General features: G+C 40.4%; 1 protein-coding gene across 4 annotated transcripts in view; it reads right to left on the bottom strand.

Annotated features, from left to right (window-relative positions):
* Positions 1 to 27,705, bottom strand: part of DLGAP1 (DLG associated protein 1) — a 781,984-nt gene extending 754,279 nt beyond the window's left edge. For 3 of the 4 annotated variants that reach the window (XM_075585285.1, XM_075585289.1, XM_075585288.1), the window contains exon 1: positions 27,251 to 27,702. The gene's annotated coding sequence lies outside the window, so the exon portion shown is untranslated. Of the gene's footprint in view, positions 1 to 27,250 lie in introns of all 4 variants that reach the window. The other variant, XM_075585287.1, reaches the window with a different exon arrangement.
* Positions 27,706 to 27,984: the final 279 nt, after the last annotated feature.

Here is a 27,984-nt window from a genome sequence, read left to right on the forward strand (position 1 = left end):
TCTGACACCCCATTATTATTTTATGCGGAATCTGTAAAGAGTCTATGGGACATTGGACCAGGATTTTCTCCTCTCATTTGAGATTTTTGCAGTGCCTCTTTTACCTAGGCATCTGCTTTAGTTCCATCTATGCTTGTGTGGTGTTATTGCCTTGAATAATTGCAGTTTGTATACAGTGCCTTCTTACATGAAGTCAGGTACATTGCATAGTGTGGTTTACATTGAGTTTTTTCCCCCTTGTCATTTCTTAGTCCCTGCATATTGATTGGGACATTTTGGGGGATAGCTCTCTTGTAGTTACCACAGCATATGTTCATGTTATGCTTACTACCATATATTATTAGCAAAAAAATGTTGAGGCTTCTACCTGTGTTCCTTTTCTCAGACTTATATGAGTGCATCTTGCTAACCGGCCGGTCCTGTTGGGGAGAGGGTTTATTGTGTACCTTTTCTTGCAATTTATATACATACTGTAGGTGCTATTACATAATCTTTATTCCTTTTGCTTACACTTGTTTTTGCTTGATATTTGGTTTATCCTTTATTTATTGTTGTAAGGGGTTGTCAGGGAATGTTTTTTTTATCTATATGTGTTTTGTTTATGTGACGTTTATAATAAACTTTATTTCCCCCCCGCACACCTTCCTTTACCCTCCCAATCTCTATCTTCTTTCCCCGCTTTAAAACAAGGTGTGCAAGAGACTACGAAAAGACCCAACTTTTAAGGAGAAGCACTTGAATATAAGTGAGCCCTAGTGATCAGGAAATTATGTGAAAGTTTGGAAGTTTTTGACTACATTGTATAAAGGTCAATGTATATTAGATGCTCTCAGTTACTGTTGAGTCTCAATGCTGTTATCACCAAAAAAACAATAAAAATAGTTGTAATAATAAACTTTATTTATTTAGAGAGAGAGAGAGAGAGAACACACACAAAAAGGCGCACACCTAGTGTATTACTATAAAAAAGATATTTTTATGGGACATACTGTAAATTCAGACAGATGCCCACTCACAAAAATAGCAATAATTTGAGTGTATATGAGATATATCTCAATCGCCAACCACGCGGTCCTCTCGGTACACCTCGAGATCCCAGCGCTCTCCGACGTCACTTCTCCACGCTTTGCGGAAGCGGAACTTGCTCCCCTCGGCACACGGAAGAATTGTCCCTACGGATACAAGCAGTCCAAAGTCCGTGCTAGTAAATGCAGACGATCTAGTGTTGACAGTTCTGCATTTGCTAGCACGGACTTTAGACTGTTTGTATCCGGAGGGACAATTCTTCCGGGTGCCGAAGGGAGCAAGTTATTGCTATTTTTGTGAGTGGGCATTTGTCTGAGTTTATGTCCCATAAATATATATTTTTTACGGTAATACACTAGGTGTGCGCCTGTTTGTTTTTTCTCTATATAGATTTCTGTCAGGGACTGGTGATCCCTTATTCAGGCTAAAGACACTCTGGTGGACTACACTTTGGGACTGAACTGGACACTCATCGATTGGTCTTATTATCTTACCATTTTATTATTAATTTGTTTTAAATTTTATTAAATGCATTGAGTTTTATAATATTATTTCATATGTATTTTATGTTTTAGAGACTAGCGGTTAGAGTAGTCACATTACACACATTAACCCTTGGATTATTATTTTTGTTACATTGGTTAGGTATATTAATATTATTTATTTAGCCTATTTTCTAGACAGATCTTTACACAATATCAGCTTTGTATTTAGGGATATACTAGTCACTACTTCATTGTTTCTTTTTGTTGTGTGTGTGTATATATATGTATATACTGTTGCGGCAGCTTTCATTCTTATAAATCACCGGCTTTTACCTGGCTTGTTCCTGGAATGCCACGCTGTTCACCTGGAGCATACCGCGCTCCTTTTGCCTTCCCAGCCAGGGGTCATGCCCGGCTGACGCGCGGTTGATGGGTTTATTGATAATGGTTCGGATTTAAATAGGCTGCAATGCTTCGCGTGTCCGCCAGATGGCAGAAATTCATGAATTGTAATGCGCCGAATCAGTAATGTGTCGGTTTGCAGGTGTTTCGTTTAAAAAAGATACTGTACCACAGTGTGCCATTGTAACTTGGCCTTGGCCTTGAGACTGAAGGAAGAGTTGCCAAAATGTATCAATTTCATACTAAAGAAAGACAAAGACCAGTTTCAGTTTGTGTTACACTATTCTCCAGAGACCCACCCGCCATGAGTGTTCAAGTGCAGCCTGCTTTCCAAAAACCTGACAGAAGTTACGCGTATTTGATATGGGCTGCGATTAATGCAACAGAGGATAAGATGGCAACAGTTGCTCAAATTTATCAGTATTTTATCGAAAACTATGACTTTTACAAATTTTCGCCAACTCCTCATACGTGGAAGCATGCAGTAAGGAAAAGGTTATGTAGTGACCCCTGTTTTCACCGTATTGAGCCCCAATTTGTTGGATGGTATTGGTGTGTATCACCAGATTTTTCCCGTATATATGATCATGGAGGCGGCAAAAGACAAAGGGTCGTGTTAAAACCAACTAAGAAGCGACAGTCGCTGCCAAGCAATGCACCAGCACCAGCACCAGCACCGGCTTCCAATGACAGTCCCACTGTCAGTGACAACCCTGAGCCTGAGCCTGAGGCTGAGCTGGATTTGGCGTGCAGTTTTGATGAAGCTTGCATGTACCTAAGCGATTTCCAGCCTCACCTGCTGACTACAGGTGGACTAGTCCCGCTGCCAACTATCGACGTGGATGATGAAGAAAGCTGGACTGGCAGTGGACCGGCGCCGGTGCAAGCTGAATGGGAAATTCAATGGTGAGTACTGTCTTGTTGTCGTATTATTTTGGTGGGGCTGGCTGGGTACTTCTTTAGGGGGCTCACCATTACTGTACATTAAAACTTTTCTTTTTTTTTCCTCAGAAAAGAAAACGGCTAATGGGGGGATTGCGATGGATAATATTGTAGTGTATGCTGATGTTTTCCGGCCGTACAGTATACTGTGTAATAAACCCGTATAAATAAAACTATGCATTTATTCTACATGTTCAGTATCGTTTCATTATGTGTCTTCCACAGTATACTGTACAGTGGTATACAGTTCCTAACATCTATGGGCAAAAAGAATTTTATTCCTAGATGCCTTAGAACAGAAGTTCCCATGCCAATTGCCCGTGAACTTGACCGCGGCCCTAAGTAGTTCCCACGCCAATTGCGCGAATATAATGTAAAATAACCCGTTCTGTGGGTCTGAGCGGGTTGAAATTTACCTGGTCCTCATGCGGGAGGACCTTTGCCATAGTGGCAAAATATCAGCCTTGCACGACCCCCGGAACCGGAGGTACCAAAAGACAGTTTAAAAGCACATTACCAAAGTGGCTTTTTTTCTGCCATGCAAGTCAATGGCAGAAACCTGAAATTTAACATCACCCTGACTCCGTTCTGTTGCCACGAGAGGGTCGCAATTTGCCATGCAATCCTGCCGTAACTAGGACTACATGGTCACCGAATCTGAGCCCTCTAGGTCGAACAGAACCGGAGTTGTGGGTTCCAGGTTTCTGCTCATTCTGACTTAGCCGGTTCAAAGCTTTCTCCGCCATTGCGCTCAAGGGTAGGACCCTCCTCGCCGGCGTGACCCTTTCTTGCCGCCATTACTGCTCGGACCCTGTTGGGATCAAGTGAGGGGGTTCCTAACATCTAGGTGCAAAATGAATTTTATTTCTAGGTGCCCTAGAACAGAAGTTCCCACGCCAATTGACCTAGTTCCCACGCCAATTGCTGTAGTTCCTACGCCAATTGCGTGACCAGGCAGTTAAAAAACAGTGCAGTAAGCCTCTACATTTGTTACACTGGCAAAGGAGCAAATGGAAACAATGTGAGGCAATTCAACATGTTCTTTTATTGGTGGAGTCAGTACAAAAACATTTATTTACAAATACTGTACAATGTTGTAACATTTAAAGTGCACAGCAATTCTAACCATCAACACACAATAATACATACTGCAGCCTTTATTAAATTCTTCTGCCACAAAACATTTTTGGTGCATGGGGCACAGGGAGTTAAAGTGACTTGCTTTTTATGTACTGTATTTGGGGGTTGTCTTTGGGGGTTTATTCATCAAATTATTATGATGAACTGCCTTTTGAAATTACAGCCACACACCTCCAGAGTTTTTAATCCCTCCCTAGCCAAGCGTCAATCGGCTGAGTCACCCTAGCCTACCATCCCCCTCTCTCCACTGGGTCGTTGATCTTCTGCATATTGCCATTGTGTTGTTAATCCGCCCATAGCCGAGCTACAAACACTCAGCACGCCTGCGTCTAATCACACCATCTCCCTCCCCCAACACTTAGAGGCCTGTTGTTTGAACGGTAATGCTTTGGAAAATCCCTTCTCGAATTTGAAATGTAAATCTGATGTGCACAGCACTGTGAGAATTGAGAGTACACTGATACAGTATTTCATCAGGGTGTGAAAATATTTGTCAGTCACTATGGTTTACAGTCACATGTTTTTAATACAATACAGTACATTCTTTAATATCTTTAAAATAAAAATATATAAATCTTGTATATACAGTAAGTATAATGTAACATAACCCGTTCTGTAGGTCTAAGCGGGTTGAAATTTACCTGGTCCTCATGCGGGAGGACCCTTGCCACAGTGGCAAAATATCAGCCTTGCACAACCCCCGGAACCGGAGGTACCAAAAGACAGTTTAAAAGCACATTACCAAAGTGGCTTTTTTTCTGCCATGCAAGTCAATGGCAGAAACCTGAACTTTAACATCACCCTGACTCCGTTCTGTTGCCACGAGAGAGTCGCAATTTGCCATGCAATCCTGCCGCAACTAGGACTACAAGGTCACCAAATCTGAGCCCTCTAGGTCGAACAGAACCGGAGTTGTGGGTTCCAGGTATCTGCTCATTCTGACTTAGCCGGTTCGAAGCTTTCTCCGCCATTGCGCTCAATGGTAGGACCCTCCTCGCCGGCGTGACCCTTTCTCACCGCCATTACTGCTCGGACCCTGTTGGGGTCAAGTGAGAGGGTTCCTAACATCTAGGTGCAAAATGAATTTTATTTCTAGGTGCCCTAGAACAGAAGTTCCCACGCCAATTGACCTAGTTCCCACGCCAATTGCCGTAGTTCCTATGCCAATTGCGCGACCAGGCAGTTAAAAAACAGTGCAATAAGCCTCTACATTTGTTACACTGGCAAAGGAGCAAATGGAAACAATGTGAGGCAATTCAACATGTTCTTTTATTGGTGGGGTCACTACAAAAACATTTATTTACAAATACTGTACAATGTTGAAGCATTTTAAGTAACATCTCCTTTATTAAAGAAACCCAGTACTGTATACAGTACAGTACAGTGGGATGGTGCGCAACACTGTCAGTCAGACCTGCACCAGTTCAGTCCTAGAGGGCAGCAAACAGGGCAGGTTTTCAGGGCAACATTGAAAACCGTGCCTGTTTGCGGCCCTCAGGGACTGGAGTTGTGCATGTCCTGTGAAAAAAAACACACAACAACATCTCCTTTGTTTAAGTACAGCAGGTACTGTAGGGCAAAACATGTACAGTACAATACAGTTCAGCACAACAGTATGGTCTCACTGACAGTCCTCCACATTGTCCATCCATGGCCGATTCCTTGCATGGCGCAAAACGCCATTAATGCAGTCTCTAACGCCTTTCATTACAGGATCTGTAACTGTATAAAAGCGCCGCAATTCTTCCACAATGTTTTTCCTTAAATTGGCAGGAAGGGCCTTTTTTACGCGATTCCCATCGTAGTTGACTTTGAACACCCACTCACAGTACAACGTGTAGGGAACATGGTGCTTAAAAATGATCAAGGCATACTTGTGGGGTACACCAGCACTCATCACCCTATACTTCTCCCTAAGCGCCGCTGTCAGATCGCGCAGGGTGATGTCGGGCACTGTTTCGATGCGAGCGAGTGTAGGTCTTTTGGGAGCGGGTGTGCTTGTGGCGACGGGCGATGGTAGGATGTCTGGGAGGAAGCTTTCCTCTGGTCGTGGTCGCCGTGTTGTCTCCTGGCGTGGTCTTGACGGGGTTGTCATCCTCCTCAATGGCATACATGTACACTACATCTTGTGGTGGAGGGGGGGCGCTTGGTGATGGAAGGGGGTCGAAGGTCCCATTCATCACATCCATGTCACCCTCCTGCTCCGGCGTCGGGGAAACAGGGGCATTAGCACCGAGCAAATAATGTATGCCCGCAATGTCAGCCTCTATCTTCTCCATCCGTTGATCCATCCGTTGCTCCATTTGTAGCATCCGTTGCTCCACATTTAACATTGTCTCCAGAAGCAGATCTATCTTTGCCAGCACAATAGAATTTCCGGGGAGATCCACACTTATCCCATTCAGCATCCAGTCCAACGAGCTGCTTCTTGTGCATGGTGTCTGGACATCTGGGGGGATGGGTGCAACGGAGGATGAGATGGGGGTTCCATGGAGCGAAGCGGCATCGATGGAGAGTGGAGGAGGTGACCTGTGGATACCCGGTTGAGGAGAAGCGGTAGCGTCGAAGAGGGATGGAGAAGGTGACCTTTGGATTTCCGGGCGAGAAGCAGAGTCGTCTAAGAGCAAAGGAGAAAGTGACCCGTGGATTTCAGAGGCGGCAGCGTCGTCAGATGGAACCGGAGAAGATGGGGGTGGAGAAGACGGGATGAAGATTTCCGGGACAGCTAAAGCAGAGTCGTCGAAGCATATGGGAGGAAACGGTCTGCGGGTCCGATGGGTTGCCTGCCATTCGTTTTGTGTCGAGAGTACATCACCGTATATCTTCTTCACATAATGAGGCTTACGTCTAAGAAACCCCTTAACCTTTGGGGTCAGCAGAAGGTTTTCTTTATTGGCCTTAGCCTGTCGCTTTTGCCTTGGCATGGAAACAGCAACTGCCTTTCACTTTTTCAGCATGACAGGCACGGCAGAGGTGAGTGGGTTCTTGCATCCATAGAAACGGGGATGCTCCATGTAAGCAGGTGGCACAATGCAGTACAGTATCTGGACAAGGGCAAGTTCAGATAAAGATCCTGGAGTGGTGGCCTATGCAAAGTGTGTGACCTTTTATGTATGGCGGCCAGGTACAGGTGTTGAAAGTGGGCGTACTCTAATGTGAGTCATTACCGTATAAATACACCATCCATTTTGTGTATTGACTGCACATAGAATACACATCGACTAAACATCGAATATACATTCTTGTGTTTGTATTTCTTTCTACTCGCAGCAATGCCTGTTAAAAAGATTTCAAAGGATCTCAGCATGCGAATTAAGGAGATGTACAGGAGCAGACACCAAATTGCTGCTATCCAACGCTGGTTAGCTACTTCTGACCTCGTTGTGCCATTAACCACCGTGAGCTATCATGCACAAGGAAAAAACAGAGACCGGAAAAAGGCACCAAGGGTAACAAACGCGTAAGTATATTTATAAAACTTAACAACAAAAAAATATAGAAAACTGTACTGTACATCTACAGTACAGTTCTGTATCTACTGTAATACTGTTGTTATTTCTGTTGATTTATATTACAACATACTGTACATTAGTTTGTCTATTTATATTTATAGTACAGCAGTATACATTTTTTGTATATTTCAATTAATCTTACAACGGTATATACTGAATAGGATGTACTGTATATTTATATTTATATTACAACAGTATATTTATTTTGTATATTTATTTTTATAGTACAACAGTATATATATTTTGTCTATTTATATTTATAGTACAGCAGTATACATTTGTTGTATATTTCAATTAATCTTACAACGGTATATACTGAATAGGATGTACTGTATATTTATATTACAACAGTATATTTATTTTGTATATTTATATTTATTGTACAACAGTATATATATTTTGTCTATTTATATTTAATGTATATTACAACATTACATTTATATACATTTTATATTGCTGCATATTAATAAAACAATATAATTTCTTTACATTGTAGGGAGACAACTGTTCTGGTGGACAAAATAAGTGAGGAGAATGATGAGAGGAGTGCATTAAGGGTTAAAAACACTCTGCAGGAAAATAACAATCTGACTGTATCCGAGAGCAGCATAAAGAAGATGAGACGCAGCATTGGATGGAAATATGGACCTGTGAGGTTAGAACTGGACAGTACAGGAGGTAAAAGTGTTCTTTCGCAAACTGTACTGCACTGTGCCGCAAATTTTTTTTATTCCTTGTCATTACAGAGTGTACCCCATGATACGGGACGCAAACAAAATCAAAAGAGTGCTCCAGGCCCAGGCATGGATCGACAGCGGGGAGACTTTCCAGGATTGCATCTTCACTGATGAGTCTACTGTGTCGCTGGAGAGATTTGCACGATTTGCGTTCCACAAAAATGGCCGCTTATCTTTGAAGCCGCGGCCAAAACACCCTGTGAAGCTGCATGTGTGGGGTGCCATCTCTAGGCGTGGACCGGGATGCATTGTCATCTTTGAAGGTAAAATTTATCAAATATAATGTCGCCTAATGCACTGTACTTGACTAGTGTTGCCTTACCGGATGCACTGTACTGTACTATTGTGCAGTTTTTTGAGCACTTTTCTTTTCTTGCTACTGTATAGGAATCATGAATAAAGCTTTCTTCCAAGACAACATTGTGCCCGAGATAGTGCAATACATCACACGCGACTTCCCCAATGGTCACCGCTTCTACCAGGACAACGATCCCAAGCACACTGCGTCAACGGCGCATATCCTTGAGCGCGGCATCAACTGGGTGAAGACGCCAGCGGAGTAAGTGCAGTAGACCGTGTCCCATTTTTGTTCCCCACTGTTTTTAGCTCTTAAACCAATTGTCCTTTCTTTCCAATGACAGGTCGCCAGACTTCAATCCGATCGAAATGGTCTGGCATCAGCTGAAGGACCATATCCGGAAAGTGGCGAAACCCTCCAAAAAGGACGAGTTGTTGAAAGGCATACTGAGTTTTTGGAACGATGTACTCACCGTGGAACGCTGCAATAAATATATAGACCATATTGCCACTGTGTTGCCCATTGTCATCGCGTGTAATGGGCAAGCATCAGGAAAGTAGAACTGTGCTGTAGTATTGTAAGTACAGTATGTTACAGGTAAGTATGGCACAGATTTTTTCTTTCCAGATAGTAAGAGTATACAGTAGTTAGTTTTGTCTTTACAGAGAGAGCAGCACCAGCCATCAGGTTACAGTAAATAGAATTTAACAGTAGTCAGAGTATACAGTAGTTCCAGTACAGTATACAGTACACTAGTTTGACAGTACTACAGTAACTGCCTACTAACTGCCCCATTTTTTTTCCAGAGAAAGCTGCACCAGCCACCTACAGTAGTTCTGCCATAATACAGTACAGTAACTGCACTAATTTTTGGTTTTCTTGTCGTTCCAGGAAAAACGGTGGCCTAGGGGATGGGGGCGTTGTGTCCAGTCAAATCTGCTTGTACAGTCAAATGTACAGTATATAAACAGCAGCAATGATGTACACAAAACCTCTCCTCTCTCAATGAACTACTGTACTGCAGACAGAATGAGGAAAAGATAAAGACTAAAGAAAAAATAATTTTACTATACAGTATATACAGTATATTATACAGTACATTACAGTACTGTACTGTATATACTGTAGTATTAAATAATATTCTTATAAATGTGCATTACTCATGATTCCCCATGTTTTACAAAGGTTTTCCAAAAAGTTATCCAATTTCAAGCTGCCAAAATAACTTAATAAAGACTGCATTACTGTATGTATTATTCCTGATTATTTTTATATTTGTATTTTTTGGTTCCTGATAAAATAAAATAAATGTTTATTCACTTTCCTGCGAATCATAATCATTGACAGCCACCCCTACAGTGCACCAATTAATTATTTTATTTATTTATTTATTTATTTATTTATAAAATATTTTACCAGGATTTATATATTTTTATTTTAAAGATATTAAAGAATGTACTGTATTGTATTAAAAACATGTGACTGTAAACCATAGTGACTGACAAATATTTTCACACCCTGATGAAATACTGTATCAGTGTACTCTCAATTCTCACAGTGCTGTGCACATCAGATTTACATTTCAAATTCGAGAGGGGATTTTCCAAAGCATTACCGTTCAAGCAACAGGCCTCTAAGGGTTGGGGGAGGGGGATGGTGTGATTAGACGCAGGCGTGCTGAGTGTTTGTAGCTCGGCTATGGGTGGATTAAGAACAGAATGGCAATATGCAGAAGATCAACGACCCAGTGGAGAGAGGGGGATGGTAGGCTAGGGTGACTCAGCTGATTGACGCTTGGCTAGGGAGGGATTAAAAACTCTGGAGGTGTGTGGCTGAAATAGTTAACAGCACTGTAATTTCAAAAGGCAGTTCATCATAATAATTTGATGAATAAACCCCCAAAGACAACCCCCAAATACAGTACATAAAAAGCAAGTCACTTTAACTCCCTGTGCCCCATGCACCAAAAATGTTTTGTGGCAGAAGAATTTAATAAAGGCTGCAGTATGTATTATTGTGTGTTGATGGTTAGAATTGCTGTGCACTTTAAATGTTACAACATTGTACAGTATTTGTAAATAAATGTTTTTGTACTGACTCCACCAATAAAAGAACATGTTGAATTGCCTCACATTGTTTCCATTTGCTCCTTTGCCAGTATAACAAATGTAGAGGCTTGCTGCACTGTTTTTTAACTGCCTGGTCGCGCAATTGGCGTAGGAACTACGGCAATTGGCTAGGGAACTAGGTCAATTGGCGTTGGAACTTCTGTTCTAGGGCACCTAGATGTTAGGAACCCCCTCACTTGACTCCAACAGGGTCCGAGCAGTAATGGCGGCAAGAAAGTGTCACGCCGGCGAGGAGGGTCCTACCATTGAGCGCAACGACGGAGAAAGCTTTGAACCGGCTAAGTCAGAATGAGCAGAAACCTGGAACCCACAACTCCGGTTCTGTTCGACCTAGAGGGCTCAGATTCGGTGACCATGTAGTCCTAGTTGCGGCAGGATTGCATGGCAAATTGCGACCCTCTCGTGGCAACAGAACGGAGTCAGGGTAATGTTAAAATTTAGGTTTCTGCCATTGACTTGCATGGCAGAAAAAAAGCCACTTTGGTAATGTGCTTTTAAACAGTCTTTTGGTACCTCCGGTTCCGGGGGTCATGCAAGGCTGATATTTTGCCACTATGGCAAGGGTCCTCCCGCATGAGGACCAGGTAAATTTCAACCCGCTCAGACCCACAGAACGGGTTATTTTACATTATACTGTATTCGTGCAATTGGCGTGGGAACTACTTAGGGCCGCGGTCAAGTTCACGGGCAATTGGCGTGGGAACTTCTGTTCTAGGGCACCTAGGAATAAAATTATTTTTGCCCATAGATGTTAGGCACTGTATACCACTGTACAGTATACTGTGGAAGACACATAATGACACGATACTGAACATGTAGAATAAATGCATAGTTTTATTTATTCGGGTTTATTACACAGTATACTGTACGGCCGGAAAACATCAGCATACGGTACAATATTATCCATCAAAATCCCCTCATTAGTCGTTTTCTTTTCTGAGGAAAAAAAAAGAAAAGTTTTAATGTACAGTAATGGTCAGCCCCCTAAAGAAGTACCCAGCCAGGCCCACCAAAATAATACGGCAACAAGACAGTACTCACCATAGAATTAAAATTCATTTCCCCCCAGATGTTAGGAACCCCCTCACTTCACCCCAACAGGGTACGAGCATGTACAGTACTGTACTTTAAAATAAATTAAATATGCAATTTTACTATTACAACGCGCGCACGCACGCACAGACTGTGTACTGTAGGTTGAACCGCGAAGGTATTAGACTTCAGAGACAACAGCTCGCAAACGCCCCCATGCGTTTTTACACGGCATTGCAGTATTGCAGCCAGCGGGAATAAAATGCTTAAATCACAGCCGCGAAAATAACGCTATACACCCCGGGAGAAAACAACACAAAACCGCACATCACCGGGATCCTCTGAAATTCGCGGAGCTAGCCAAGTAAGAATAAAGTTGGTCGCCACTGTATATATATATATATATATATATATATATATAACAATAACAAGAATGTTCAGGGCACTCAAAGGGAAAAAGTAAAAGGAAAAAAAACTTATCTGATCAGTCGTGGTGCTCACAGTGCGGCCAGGATCACCATCCAGCAACAAAAAATAGATAAATACCCAATATCCCAATTCCTTCAGCATCCTAAAAGTTTTGCCCACGTAGTATAAGCCACTTGGGCAAAATTATTGATTTTGATGGAAATTCCACTATGTGGGTGAGAGAAGGATTTCCCTAGCAAGAGATACTAGGGAAATCCTTCTCTCACTCACATAGTGGAATTTCCATCAAAATCAATAACTTTTTGAATTGCGAATCAAGATATGTAGTGTACATCATCAAATGCCTATGTGGCTTATACTACGTGGGGAAAACTTCTAGGATGCTGAAGGAACGCATTGCTCTCCATAGGTCGTCCATTAGAAAGGCCCTGCTACAGACCACGGACCAAGAGGATTTGAAACATCTACCAGTTGCAAGACATTTTAAGAACTTACAACACACTTTGGCTACTTTCCGGTGTATGCCAATAGCACAAGCTCACGTTTCAAGTAGAGGAGGAAATGAAACAAGATTCTATTACAAATGGAAGCTAGATTCATATTCAATCTGAATAATATGACCCCGAAGGGTCTGAATGAGGACCTTAGTTTGGGATGCTTCTTATAAGTTCACTTTTGAAAAATTGTTTTTTCTTGTTTCTTCTGATTTTGCTTTTCTCCTTATTTATTTGATAACTGATGAGCAGATGCAATATTCATAAGCGTAAAATATAGCCTATAGCCAGTATTTAATATAGTTATTTGGTTTAGACTATAACATTGACACTGCTTGTTTATCACTCCTGGGTGGTTATTTTCCACTCACGCATTGTTTTCCTTATGTTTTCACACTCCCTACCCTCACATTCACGTCTAGTGGTTTTGTCCTGTTGTCTTTTATTTTTTGTATTTATTAAGAAAATTATTAGCAAGTTATTCACAGATTGTCTTATTTGTCCACATATTAAATATTAGTCTGTAGCTGTATGATTAGCTAGACATTGCTTTCTATATCTTAAGCTTTATTAAAGTAGATTTGGGCTATGCATTTTTGTTAAATGAAATATAATAAGACCAATTGTGGATTTCTGGTAGTTGGGGGGGGATTATACTAGACTTCAGTCATGTATTGGTACATAAGTACTGATTGTGTGGGTTTTACATACTCTTTACATTTAGGTAGGCTTTTTCCCCTAATATTGTTTCAATATTCTTTATAATTTCTTCCTCCCAATTGTTATATTTATTTTCGGCCCTATACCCATTTTGGTGTGTGTAGTGGTTCTTCGCATGTGCTTAGTGCCTGTTAGTCACACTGGGGGTGTTTTTTACTGCCTCCTTATTCCACCTTTGCTGTTTGCGAGGTGGATGTGGTTTATATGAATTGCGCCACATTCAAGATGGCGTCCTCGAACAGCCAGTATTGAGGTGCGCATGCGCAGTGTGCTTCCTCCACTGAGATGGCGGATCCGCATCTCTATACTTGGTTTTGCGGCCGTCAGGGAAGGTAGAGAGTCTGCGCAAGTGCCACATTATTAATTTAGATAGTGGGGATGTTTCTCAACCCCCCTCAACCCCTCTCATATTGGTAGTTAGCTGGACGGCAGATATCTTTAATGCACATGCGCAATGGAAGTGCCACTTCCAAGATGGCGTTTTCGATCGTTCATCGTTCCTTTGCACATGCGCAGTGCGCTGCCTCCTCCAAGGTGGCGGATCCGGATTTGCAGCAGGTAATTTTGATTTTCGCGGGCAAACCTCTATTAGGAAACTCTTCACAGGTGATTTTATGTTTGGTTATGGTGTATATATATGTCATGTCTGTCATTTGTATGTTGCACCCCCCTTGAGAAAGGTTCCGTTCCGGAGCCGAAACGTCGGGATTGGCTGTCTGTCTTTATATGCCTTATTACACATTTTATATCTTGGAAGTGAGTGCTGTCTCTTTCTTTGCCTGACGCAAGAAGGGTAAGATTTTTTGTTTATCTAATTTTATTGGACTAGCACCACCACTGTTATTTACTATTTAGAGTGACAGCTGCTTGTTTTTGTGTATATATATATATATATATATATATATATATATATATATATATATTAATGTCATCTGCATACTGGTAATTCCTAAAGCCAAATTATTTAATGAGAAATGGTATAAAGTCAGAAATAAGAGATCCTCAAACTAATCCATTTATGTTAAAAGATTGCAGAATGAAGGTTGAATGAGAACTGCTCAAGGAGACACAGAGGTATGGTAGGTATGATTGATCTTTAATAGTTATGAGCTATTATAATCTAAACATACTTGCAAATGTGTTAGCAGTGCTATCCTCAGGTAATTCTCTCAAAAGCGTGTGACTAAATGATCATTAAGGAAAGTAACTGTGTAACAAAAAGACAATCAGGAATGAGAAGCGCTTTAATAATCCTACAGATGCACAAATCTATGCTGTTCATATTTAAACCTAGATTTATTGTATCATTAAAATGTTTCACAAACACCACTATGCCTTTGCAATGCATTACAAGCTCCTCTAGCAGTGAAAGTGACATAGAAATGGCTTCCGATGTAATTTTACAACTCAATTCAAGAATTTCGACAGTGGAATTCCTGCAAAATCCATTCCTAAATTAGTAACAAGCATATGCAGGACAGGATTTACTAAGCGGCGGTCCTGACCAGTGTCTTCCAGGCCACCAGTGGTACAGCTATAAGACTCTCTCAAGCCTTATTTACTAAGCGGCTATAAGGCATCTTCTAAACAGGCATTGTGGCTACAGAAAACGTGGTTTGGCGGTGGTGTCGCTAATTTTAATATAAGACCAAATTTACCAAGTGGTGGTACAGTAGGTACACAACCATCTTCTAAGCAGGACTTTTGCACCTTCAGCCTTAAGTTTGTGCATTAAGACCATAGAACTAATATAAACCAATGGAAATTAATGGCTGGTAATTGTTATGAGTCTGTGATATGTTGCAAATAATAATGTTAATGTTTTCCTACTAACTTATTGTAGATTAATATGATAATCGAAAATGGTTGTAATTATATGGCCTAATGCATCTCTTAGTCTACCTAGGCTTCCCAGAGAGCTCACTTAAGGCAAGCCGTCTGTCAAATGCCTTTCAGATGGTATCTTATAGAGGTGGGGCAGCTCCAAGATGCCTTCCAGCTATGTAAATTCCTTTCCATAAGTCACGGTCTGATTTTCAGAAGATGGCTCAGTTGTTGTAACGTTTTCTTGACCATGTCATAGTGCCTTGCCACAAGATGTCTTCCAATGTAGTCAGAACTATTGGTATTTTCTGTGATGTTTAACTTTTTGTAGTTAGTGTATGCTTTTGAGTTGTATTCATTTTATTGTTAAATGTGTTGATAAGTGTATGGGACAGAAGCAAAAATATGTAAGTTAAGCAAAAATACATCCTTTCTCACCCCCCTTTTTGGGAATCCAGGCGGGTCTTGATTCAAAAGGGTTCTCAAGGTGGAAGAAAGCAGGTCTTAGAGACAAACTAGGTACAAACTCATTTAGCTCATTAAGAGATCAATGTACTGTAAGCTCCCTAATTCTGAATTCCTACAGTTCTTACAACGGTGACACTTCATAACTAAACTTAATCCCCAAGATAACATGACTCACTTTGAGTCCAGGAAAAGGTATCACTTCAAACCTATACAAAATGCAGAAAAGAAATCCTCGGATTGCAGCGGTGCACAGCAAGTAGCAGAGGGGACCAGCAGTGTGTGGGTTAAAAAATGTATTTATTGAGCAACATGGTAACGGGGACAAACACTCTGACGTGTTTCGGACAGAAATTGTCCTTTATCAAAGAGCTGATTCGCGTCATTCCCCCTTACAGTCTTATAGAGTAATCCCCGCCCACCTACGTCACAGCGCTGCGTCGTTTTGGCGCGAAAATCGCCGAAATACAGTCTCATTGGTCAGAATTTTAAACCAATAGAAGAGCTCAATGTCGTAGGTGTGTGGCGAAGGGAGGGGAGTGACGCGCTGCTCTCACCAGCCCGCACAACCCCTCCACTGACATAGATAGCAACGCTGCATAGTTACACTCCAATATTCCCTAACATAAACACTAAACCTCTTAACACAATACCTTATCAAGTATAGGAACGGGTGAACGAGTGAGCGGGGCAGGGGGGAGGGGAAAGGGGGAGACACAAAGACTAATAAGGGGGAAGGGGAAAAAATTCATTAAAAAATCAATATGACAAAATCTAAATGAATAACAGAAAAGACAGAAACAACATATATAGCAAATGTTAAAAACAGATAACAATTAATCTGCGAATCATGAACTGGAATGGAAGCAGTATACTAGATAGAAGAACAATATTAAACCATAACTCATTACAAGAGACCATGGGTCTATAAACTCTTGTATATATAGAAATCAATGAGTTATATAGAAAAATATATACTTCCCCTATATATTTACACTTAAAGATAATGTCAAATAGACGGACAAAACACAGGTGTAATATGCAAGGTAATAATATAGTACACATCAGAATCATAATGGATATTGAGGTCCAAATGGAGCAGCAGTTTATGCAAACATTCTTTGTTTTTTAAAAAAAAACAATTGTACACAGATATGCATCGGCCTTGATTGACACATAAAACAAGTATAGAGAAATGTATGTTCTTCACCATAAATGTCCAATGAACGGACATATATATTAAAGCAAGTGATTATTTCAAAAAATGTTTGAGTTCCCAGTCCTGGTTCATGCCCCTGGGTGCCAATGTCCCAGTTATACACTATAGAAGAATCACTGTATTTCACACACTGGGTCCAATACTCTATTTTTGGCTTTATGTGCTTCTGTTTCTACCATGATATGTGGACATTGATGTTTCAAGTATGGATTTCCATTATGTCTGAATTGGATTGAGCACTGTTATCGGGACATGTGCCCTGAACTACCTATACAAAATGCAAGTAGCTGAAGGGGGGTACTGGGGGGGGGGGGTACAAGCACATGCTAGCATGAGAAAGAGAGTTAGGTTCTGCCCAAGAGTTAGAGGACTGGGGCAACATATGAGAGGCAATAGCAAAGACGTCTATATGTACAATAGCTAAAGAGAACTCGCATACAATCCTGTACCAGTGGTATTACACCCCGGCTAATTTACTCAAAATATTTCTATTGGTATCACACTATGTTGGAAGCAATATGGGCAAAGGGGAATGATATAACATATATGATGGTTATGTCCCAAACTGACACACCTCTGGGACAATCATACAGATTCTAACTCGAATACTGGGAAAGAATATACCCAGGGACCCATGGCCAATAATTCTAGGACAATCTATTCCAGAACTGTACAATTGTGAGCTAAGATTAGTGTCCCAGATACTCTTGGCAACTAGATGTTAATTGCAAAGAAGTGGAAGCACCCCAAACCTGCCTCTCTTGCATCCGTAAAAAAGCTAAATATGGGAAATAATGATCATGGAGAAGCTTACAGCTTACCTCAATGATACTGTCGGTAGGTTCCAGCAAATATGGATACTGTGATTCATATACCTGTACACCAGAAACTCAAGTGAGATTTCCCCCACGATATTATTGTAAGGAAAATAAGCAAAATATAGTGTGTGTGACTGGACTGACCCCCCTCCTTGTTATTATTGTAAGGATAATAAGCAAAATATAGAGTATGTGACTGGGCTGACCCCCCTCCTCTCCTTTCTGACCCCCTCCTCATACCCTACTGTACATCACCTGAACCACTGACTTCCTTTTTGACCCCACTTCAACGAGACACTGCAAAGGCGACGATATTGTATAGCTGATGTGAAATAAATGTCTGCAACATTACGGGAAATGCCCGTGCAATAAAATGTTTATACCCTGCACCCTCTACGCTTTTGATTTTGTACCCCACCCCCCATCCCTTCTTGTTTTGATAAAATGCTAATAAAATGTAAATTTAAAAATAAAAATGTGTTGATAAGTGGAACTACACCTCTTAAAAAGTTGGAATAAATAAAGCAAGAGATTAATATAACAGGAAAAGATCTAAATGTAACCACTAAAACCTCTATAATCACCACTTCAGAATAATGTTATCCTCAACAATGTGTTAAAAAAATGTTTAGAAGGAATGCGCATTCCTGTTTGTAACCATAGCAACTTGTATCTCGGAGAGAAAAAATAACAGCATTATTTATATAAAAAGGTCTTTCCAATCAGGCTGTCACTTTTGGCATATTCTATCTGAACAAACAGCAGGGGCGTAACTACATTACTGCAAAACCCTACAATGCTGGGGAGCCTGAGAGCAAGGGGGCCCCCAGGTCGCCGGCACTGTAAGATGGACATGGACAGAAGTTTGGCCAAAACTCTGTGTCGGGCTGCCAGGGCTTTTGTTTTCTGCATGGCCCTCATGAAAAGCCCCCACCCGTGCTGGTGTACCTGTGTCCTGGTAAGCACGAGAAGTTGGGCCCTCCCAGACATCGTGCTCTGTTTCTGTATTAAGCAACGTGGCTCCAGCTTCCCAAGGCATCGCCCCCATCGCACAATTCCCACAAGGCAAGGTAAGAGGGGGGGGGGATTGAGTGAAATAAAGGAATGCGTATGAGGAGGGAAGGGGGATTGAGTGTGAGAGAAGGCGGAATTGGGGTGAGAGGAAGGGGGAATTGAATAGAGAGGAGGGGGAATTGAATAAGAAAGGAGGTGAATTGAGTAAGAGAGGAGGGGGAATTGAGTAAGTGTTAGAGAGGAGGTGGTGAGAGTGAAAAGAGTAAGGAGGAAAAGTGGGGGAGTTGAGAGAAGGAGGAGCGTCAGAGAAAAGGTGAAAATTAGAGAGTTGGGGTGGGAGAATTAGTGGAGGAGCGGAGAGATAGAGAGGAGGGGGAGTCAGAGATGAGAGGATAGTTAGAGAGGGAGGGAGAGTTAGGCCTCATCCAGGGTTCCGGCGGGCGTGCTGAGGTGCGCTGAGGCTCAGGGAAAGCGGGTGCTTTCCCTGGCCTTGGACAGCGCGCCGTCATGGGGCAGGCCGGGGGCGAGCCAGTGACGTCATGGAGCTGGTTCGCCCTCATTGGACGAACCGCTCACGTGACCGGCCCTGCACTCCGGCAAGTGCGTGATTTTAAAAATTACCTAAAGCCTCGTCCAGGGTTGCTGCTTGCTGGCGGAGGCGCGCTGAGGCACGCTTCCGCTCGGCACTGAGCCCCTACAGCCACAATTAGAGCGGCTTTAGTAGGTGCTCGCCTATGCTTCTGCAAGCACGTGGAAGCGTAGGTCTTAGCAGATTTTTAAATTTCAGCGCTCGCCGGAGCGCAGGGCCGGTCACGTGAGCGGTTTGTCCAATGAGGGCGAACCGGCTCTGTCACGTCACTGGCCCGCCCCCGGACCGCCCCAGGACCGCCCCCGACACGCCCCCTGACGGCACGCTGTCTAAGGCCAGGGAAAGCACCCACTTTCCCTGAGCCTCAGCGCGCCTTAGCACGCCAGCGGGCAGCTTGGCCGAGGCCTAAGACCTTCGCTACCGCGCGCTTGCGGAAGCGTAGGCGATCCCCTAATAAAGCCGCTCTCATTGCGGCTGTAGGCCGAGGCCTTAGACAGGAGGGGGAGAGAGTGGGGGCCTCTAAAACATTTTTGTGGGGGGTCCAAAAATTGTAGTTACACGATTGACAAACAGCAATATCACAAACAATGTTCATAGAAAAGAACAAAAAATGTTGGTACAGTACTATCAAAGTCTGCTGTTCTAAATTGATTGTGATTGTTGTAAATAGGATTAATAGTGATCTGGTCATGGGCAAAGTGGTGTTATTTGTTTTCAAAGCTTTAACCCCATTCTTGAGGAAGTTATGCTGATGAAAATGATCCACACATGTGTCAATCCCCTGGCATTAAAAAATGAAAATATTTTTTATGTTGCCATAAGCGTAAATGAATTGCAAGATGAGGTAAATTATAATGGAGCAACAACAGAGTTCTTCACTGATGTAACAATGTGTATGAAGTGTTTGAAACCTCATAGGTTTCTTGTGTACTCACACAAGTACATAATTGATAGTCTTAACCAAAAATATTAAACAACATTATGATATCTATTTTGTCTGTTATTCATCATTCTTCCTAGAACACCAAGAACACAAGCACTTGACTACTTATATATACAAGTAAAAAAACAAGCAAATACAGTTACACATATAAAGCCACACCTTTTTGTTACATAAAACTCGAGGATCAATAGTTAATGTACATCCACCAACTTTTGGGATACAAGAATGCTACAATGGCAAATCATTTAATTATCACGTAACAGAAAGACTGAGCGGATTAGGAAAACTCATTATTTTAATATTGTCTAGGGACATTCTGTAGTTTGGCTGAAAACACCCAAAAAATCAGACACTTAAGGAAATGCTATGTAATCACTACAAGTTTCTATAGTCTGTGTGTTTTTCAGGCCACAATGCAACTAGCCTCTTAGCAGACTGTTAATCAATAATTAATTATCTGTGAATTCTAAAGTTATTGCAACAATTCCTCAAGAATTTGGTTACACCTTTTGTAGGACCATAAAAGCAGCCCTACCCTTGTGTTGTCAAGCATTAATTATCTGAAAACAAAAACTACAGTAGCTGCTCACTATTTCAGCCTCCTATTTGGGAAACCTTAGAACTGTTGCATCAGTGTCCACATTGTTTTGTCATACAGCTCACAATACTTTAACCATAGCGTAATTACTGTAGATGGTATTTGGGTTACAGGAATTCAATAAAACACTTATCCAGCCCCCATTTTGATGGATTTCATATTTGTATTCATTCCTAAACATATGTGTTCCTATTAACAAATAAGTAACCATACGAAAAAGGGAAGACTTTTTTTCAGGTTAATCCTCCTTTTATATAATTTGATCGATTTATCATACAGTTTGTGAATAACCCAACAATGGAGGTTTTTTACTTCCATGTAGTAATGTGCGTGTGCGAATGCTCGTGCATGTGACGCACGCTTTTTGTGTGTACAGGTCTGTGCTGTGAGTGACAGGCTATGACGCGCACGGGTGTGTATATGTGTGTGTGTGTGTATATATATATATATATATATATATATGTGTGTGTGTGTGTGTGTGTGTGTGTATATATATACTGTATATGTGTGTGTATAGATTGTTTGAAAGTTAATAATTTATTATATAATATTTTAAAAATTAAAAACAAACAGACATGTTGTGAGAATAAATAATTTATTAACATGTGCAACTTTTATAAATATATATACATATGTACAGTATACACCCACACACACACATACACATACACATACACACACACATACACATACATACATTGCAGCCTCACTCCGATCGGCTGCAGTGCGAATACATACTTTTCAGAGTGTTTCCCCCGACCGGCCGGCTCCCTGCTCACTGCCGTGCGCGTGTGCGACCATAGTATAAAACGGCTGGCTAACCACAGCCAATTATAAGTGCTGCGCATGGCGGAGCAAGCGCGCCCACTATATTACGGGCCTTAAAGAGGCGAATCCCTAGAAGGAGATAAGCAGTGCACTGCTGAAATGAACAGGCTCAGCAGCAGAACATTTTTAAAGTAAAAATATATTGTGATCGTGGCATCAGTGGAGTTAGAGTTATTTTTGGTCCTACCTGTGATTTTGTTGCTCCACTGATGCCACAATCACAATACATTTTTCTTTTAAATGTTTCTGTTGCTGAACCTGTTCATTTCACCAGTGCACTGCTTATCTCTTTCTACGGATTCTCCTCTTCACGATTACTCCAGCAGGACGAACGCTACAAGGTGCCCTGCAGTAGATCACTGTGAGTACATTTGAGTAACAGACCCTGTTTGCTCACCGGAGTCTATACAGCACAGGACACCATCTGATCTATCACACACAGTCTTACCTCCCAAGGCTGGTTAACCATTATCTGTGGGGAAGGGATTTGTGTTCCACCTGTCCTCACTTGCCAGGCGGTCTCACCTGTCCCTCAGATTCCCTACTAGGCACCAGACCCACATTCAAGAAGGTTGTTCATATTATTTATAGTGTGTAGTCCTTTGCTATTGATGTATATAGACAAGTCTCCAGAAGATTATGGACTAAAGAGTGTTTAAATTGAACATTCCTAACAACATTGTGGTATATAAGCTCTGTAGCACTGCACTGGACTTTGCAATTCTTGTTTCTCCGTTAATCTTTCTACATGATAACGTTAGAATATTGAGCACCTTCCAAAAGCTGCCCTTACTCACATCCAGACCCGGATTATCATCAAGTTATTTCTGGGAATAGCCTAAAAGCAATGTACAGTAATTAGTATAGAACTTAACCCTTTCATTACAAAACATTACGTGTCATACAAAGATGTATATTATGGATTATATAAATGTCGGAAACACATCATAAACTACATTATGATTTTTTTTGTGATTACAGTGATATCTTTGTGTGAACTAATATGCTATATAATATAATAATTACTGTATAAATTGTGGGTGTACAAAAGGTATGTCCATACATACCTCAACCATATAAATTAATATTTCATTTTTATTAGTATACAATTAAAATAAAAGAAGAATAGCCTTTCATTTTAATTGTACATTAATGAAAATGATACATTCATTAAAATTGTTGATATATGTATGAATATACATTATTGCACACCCATACTTTATACAGTCTTACATTATATAACATATAATTAAGTGAAAAAGTTAATACGTGAAAGAATGAGAAATTTCTCAATATTATAACAAGATTTGCATTATTAGCTTTAGGTAACGCACATGAATATCTTCGTTAATAGCGCTGCCTTAATACCGCACCTAAAAGTCTGACCAAAGCGCATGTGCAGTGTATTAGAGCAGTGCTGCTCAACTCCAATCCTCAAGATCTTCCAAAAAGGTCAGGTTTTAAGGATATCCCAGCTTCAGCACAGGTCAATCAGTGACTCAGACGAAGATGCAGCCACTGATTGAGCCACCTGTGCTGAAGCAGGGATATCCTGAAAACCTGAACTGTTGGGGGGTGTTGAGGACTGAAGTTGAGCACCCCTGTCTTAGAGAACACGTCTCTGAGACTTGAGAATCACCGTTAATATCGTTACTACTTTGACGAACAGCCATTATTTTTGCATCTCATTAGCTTTGAGGATCTCCATTAATAAGAAGAAAAATAACATATGTTCCCTATTTCGTGAACGTCACGTTATTCTGTACAAATGAATGGCTTTCTAAGGTTCTACCCTATAGATTGCAAGCCTTTCATTGTGCCCACACTGTCTCTTTACAATGTTTTTTTCTACTATACAGATAAAATATGAACTAAAGAAGAAGTAGTAACAAACTCTACAATGCTGAAGTGATTGGACACGAGTCTTCATATAATTGGAGCAAACTTATTATTTTCCAACAATGTTTTCAAATTGTTCTCATTATTTAACTCAAATCACTTTCAGTTCTCACCTTTGAGACTTCAAAGACCTATTCTGAAATCAAATATTAATGGGAATGGATATCTATCTAGAAGCTACTCCAGTTTTGTTTTCAAAGTCATAAACATACAAAACAATTTGATAGCTCAGTTTTAAATAGTAGATTCACATAATTCATGTAGATTAGGTAGGTTTCCAAACTGATGTACAATTTAATCACCTAAATATCTACATTCCTCAAACCATTTTTTTAAATTGAACGTCATTTTAAGTTTGCAATAATTCAAGGCATCGTGTGAAACAAATTATCATTGAATAGCACAGCTAATACTACCACCATATTTCCAAATCCATCTCAATTACAATGTCATGAGAAATGTAGTATGGATATTTCATAAAATAACATACAAGAAATCAGCAGTAATATATATACAGTTGAGTGGGAATTACAGTATTTATATTTTCATTTGTATAGTTAATTTAAATTACACAATATTTAATATATGTTTATACTGTACTTTGTGCAGGAATTTATGTTCAATATGCTTACTAGGTAACCACTATTTATCCATAAGCCTTTGAAATCGCATATAACTTGGTCTTTGGTTTTCTTGCCAGTGTGAGGTTTTATTGGCGTGACTACTGCTTCCTGCACATTGGCAAAGATTCCAAAGAATCCACACTAGGAGACATATTCAGGAACAATGTGCAAATTCTACAGCAGTGACCTTCTTTATGGTGAGGAAAACGTTGAAACATGTAACAATAGATGCATCATATGCTAATCTTCATGGGGTCTTCATCATAGTCCTTTAGTGCTCATGATTAGTACCTTGATGTCAATCAACTCACCTCAGTGAACTTTCTCAATGTAAAAAAATGTACTTCCATATGTCATATACAATGGATGACCAACGTTGTGCAAAAGACACCAACTACCACATCCGACCTCTTAACAAATACAATAAAAACATAGTTGTAACCTTTAATAGTGAAATGACAAAATTAAACAGCTTAATATTTTTAAGATATGTCAAACTAAGTACATTGCAATACCAATAGAGGGAGATTTCCCCTAATGTAAGACCTTATACAACACATGTATAGTATGTTCATGACATTTAATTAATATCAATATGAACAAGCTTTCACTTGTAGGCATGACAATTCTACTGCACTGCACAAGAATAATTAACATGGAATATTAAACTAATTTTGTCTTCACCAGGGTTACATGAGTACAAAATGCTGCACTGATTCCCATGATACAATGATGATGCTAGATGGACCAATCAGCGATTTTAGAATTTACTGTTCCAATCTTATTTCACATTCACTGAAACACTTCATAATAATGAACTAACTGTATGTGTTCAGTATAATGAAAGCACATTAGATGCATTTTTAGATGCACATGTAAAACATTGTTATTTGTATAGATAAGGATTTCAAGTATATATTTTCCATTGGTATTATTTTTCATTTTTTAATTGTTTTTAAAAGCATTACCAGAGACATTTGTTATTGGGAAAACATTTACAGTATTTGTCACAAAAGGCATGAAAAATATTCCCATTGTGACTACTTATTTTAAGCCTGTTAAACGTTGGGGCAATGTTTTTTTTTTAACATTCTTTTACATAGAGGTATAAAATAGAAACAGTGGTACTATGGGCTTTTAAATATGACACGATACTTCATAGTCACTACCACCATAACACTACAATGATTGTTATTACTTTGTATAAGTAACCAATATATTTGACAGCACAATAAAAAAAAAGTGGGTAATGGAGTTTTGGCTTTATTGTCATATCCCCAATAGCATTGTGCGGCCATTCTGCTAACTTGTTTGTTAATAAACAAACAATAGCTGCAATTATACCTATTCTTTTCTTATTTAATAGACAACATACTAATTATATCTTTGATGAAACTGTGATACCTGATTTTAATTAATCTTCCAAAAAGTAGAAAACACAGCTTATTGGAATCATTTCAAATTTCCCAGTGATCTCCACTGCCACGCTCAGTTTAGAAATGGTATGTACATTTAAGCGCATACAGTACTCCTCTTAGTGTGTTGCAGCTTCTCCTATTATTTAATTCAAGTCATCCATATCCTTTCACTCCGCCTGATGAGACAGTGTTTCCTACTTGCTGCATAATAGAGGTATGCATCCCCCTGAAATACAATAGTTATGTCTTCCACTTTCAGCTGCACATGAATTGGGGAAGCTGCACTTGCACTAAATGAAAGCACAACATAGTTTGCTATCCTATAGTATGAAAGGTTTGAACTTTATTTGAACACATTTGACCTTCTATCTTCAATAACATTCTACAGTGTACTATACAACAAATTCTAGTGGCATAATAGGCTTTACTTAGATATATAAAAAGAACACCTGCCTTCAACACCATGTAAATCTTAAAATGTGTTTTTAATGTACCTGATGCATTTAGTGTAACCAATACAGAAGAAAGAAAAATTCTGACATCTTCAGTCATCTTAAATTGTAATAAATAAATAAAATAAGGAAATTGGGAGGCTGCATCACAAGTATTGTGTTACTTAAGAGCAATCTCCAACTTGTGGAGTGCATTAAATTATATATAGAGTACATATGAGGAAGATGAACACAAACGCATGCCTGCTCCTTCTTGCTCTGTCTAGAGCCACGAAATATGTGGGGTCAACTCCTTAGTACTTCATTACATGATCCCATTCCTGCCTCACATACAGTACAATGCAAGCCTGACACAAAATGATCAAACAAATCACAGATCCTCATGGGATGTGGGAACTGTGAAGTCTGCTAATAATGATGGGTTCGCTTTAATTTGGTTCATTGGATGGGTCAAAGAGAAGACACCCCCCATGGTACTCGCCTGCCTTCCTCACCATGCACCTTTGACAGTTCAATCTTGGGTCTCCAGCATTCAGATCCAGACACAATAAGAAGTGGCTGCAACATATTTTGTGTGGCATCACACTGCAGCGCTGATTCCCCTGCGAAGAAACTCTGCTATCCACTTTCACTCCTTGCTACAGTATTCAACAGCAACTTGTTATTTTTTATTCTCACATACAGTACAACGCAAGCAGGAAGACATTATTAGCATCATTGCTTGCAATATTATATCTTCCTGAACCATCGCTCAATACACTACACGGAGCAATAATACTGTATATGACATGCATCTACAAAACGATCAACTATTACAGTATTATTGAAGACCGTAATAGTAATAATATGAGGCAGACCTAATGCATAAAGAATACACCGTTCTTAGCAGTCTATACTGAAACACGTCTAAGGAACACTACATATACTACTAAAAACCATAATAAAATCATTAGCACAGAAGACTTACAGCAATATAAGTCATTGATGCTTAGGAAAGGGTATTGCTGCAGTGCCAATGCCTCTAATGTGACTCCTTGGCTGCAACAGTGGTTGTTGACCTCAGGCACAGAGAATAAGCCTAAATGCTGGGAGCTCTCCGAAGGTACAGGTGCTGAAATGTTCTGTATGCATTATAGCAAGAGTAAGGTGGACGGCGTGTACTTCAAACCACATTTCCACGGTAAAAAAAAAAAGAAGGCAATTAATGATCTTACCTTGTCGCCAAATTGTATCAATCAGTGTAAAATGAGGCAAGATCATTGCAAGCAGTGCAGAGCAGAAAATGACTGGCTAATCCTGCATGGAATGGCTTGAGCCGGCAGTAAATCAATCTGAGAGGTTGTTGATACTGCTACCTCCCGGAGATCAGACTGGCTTTTGCTCTTCTGATTGCAACACACTGCAATACAATGTGATCGGTCTGAAAGAAGAACGTAGTGTGCACCAGGCAGAAAGGGGAAAAAAAAAGAAAGATGACAAGAAGTCAGTTCAATAGTCCAGTCAGTGAATGGTAATGCTGTAGGAGGAGCACACAGCTGCAGCTGTCTAGGAGGAGGCAACAGAAATATTATTCTTTTTTTTGTTTCTTCACAGAACCACTGAAAGCAGCAGCCAATTCCTGTACAGCAGCGAATGTAAATCAGACCCTCATTGGGTGCTTTAGTCTTGCCAAGTTAGACAAAAAATTAATTAGCCCCACCCTGCTACTAGGAATGAGAACTGTACCGGTATGAGAGCAGTTTTATTCTCTACTGGTTGCGAGACTTCTGAGACGCTCACTTACAGCTGCTGTATTAAGCAAAGGGACACGGCTCTCCCTTTCCAATATCTCTAAAAGCAAGAGGAGGGAAGAGAGTGTGTGTAAGCAACTGAAGAAAGCATCGGGTGAGGGGAGGAATACATTGGTATGAGAAATGAAGCAAACAAAGTAATGAAAGGAGGGCACCTG

This window comes from Ascaphus truei, chromosome 2 (genome assembly GCF_040206685.1).
Source record: "Ascaphus truei isolate aAscTru1 chromosome 2, aAscTru1.hap1, whole genome shotgun sequence".
Taxonomy (NCBI): domain Eukaryota; kingdom Metazoa; phylum Chordata; class Amphibia; order Anura; family Ascaphidae; genus Ascaphus; species Ascaphus truei.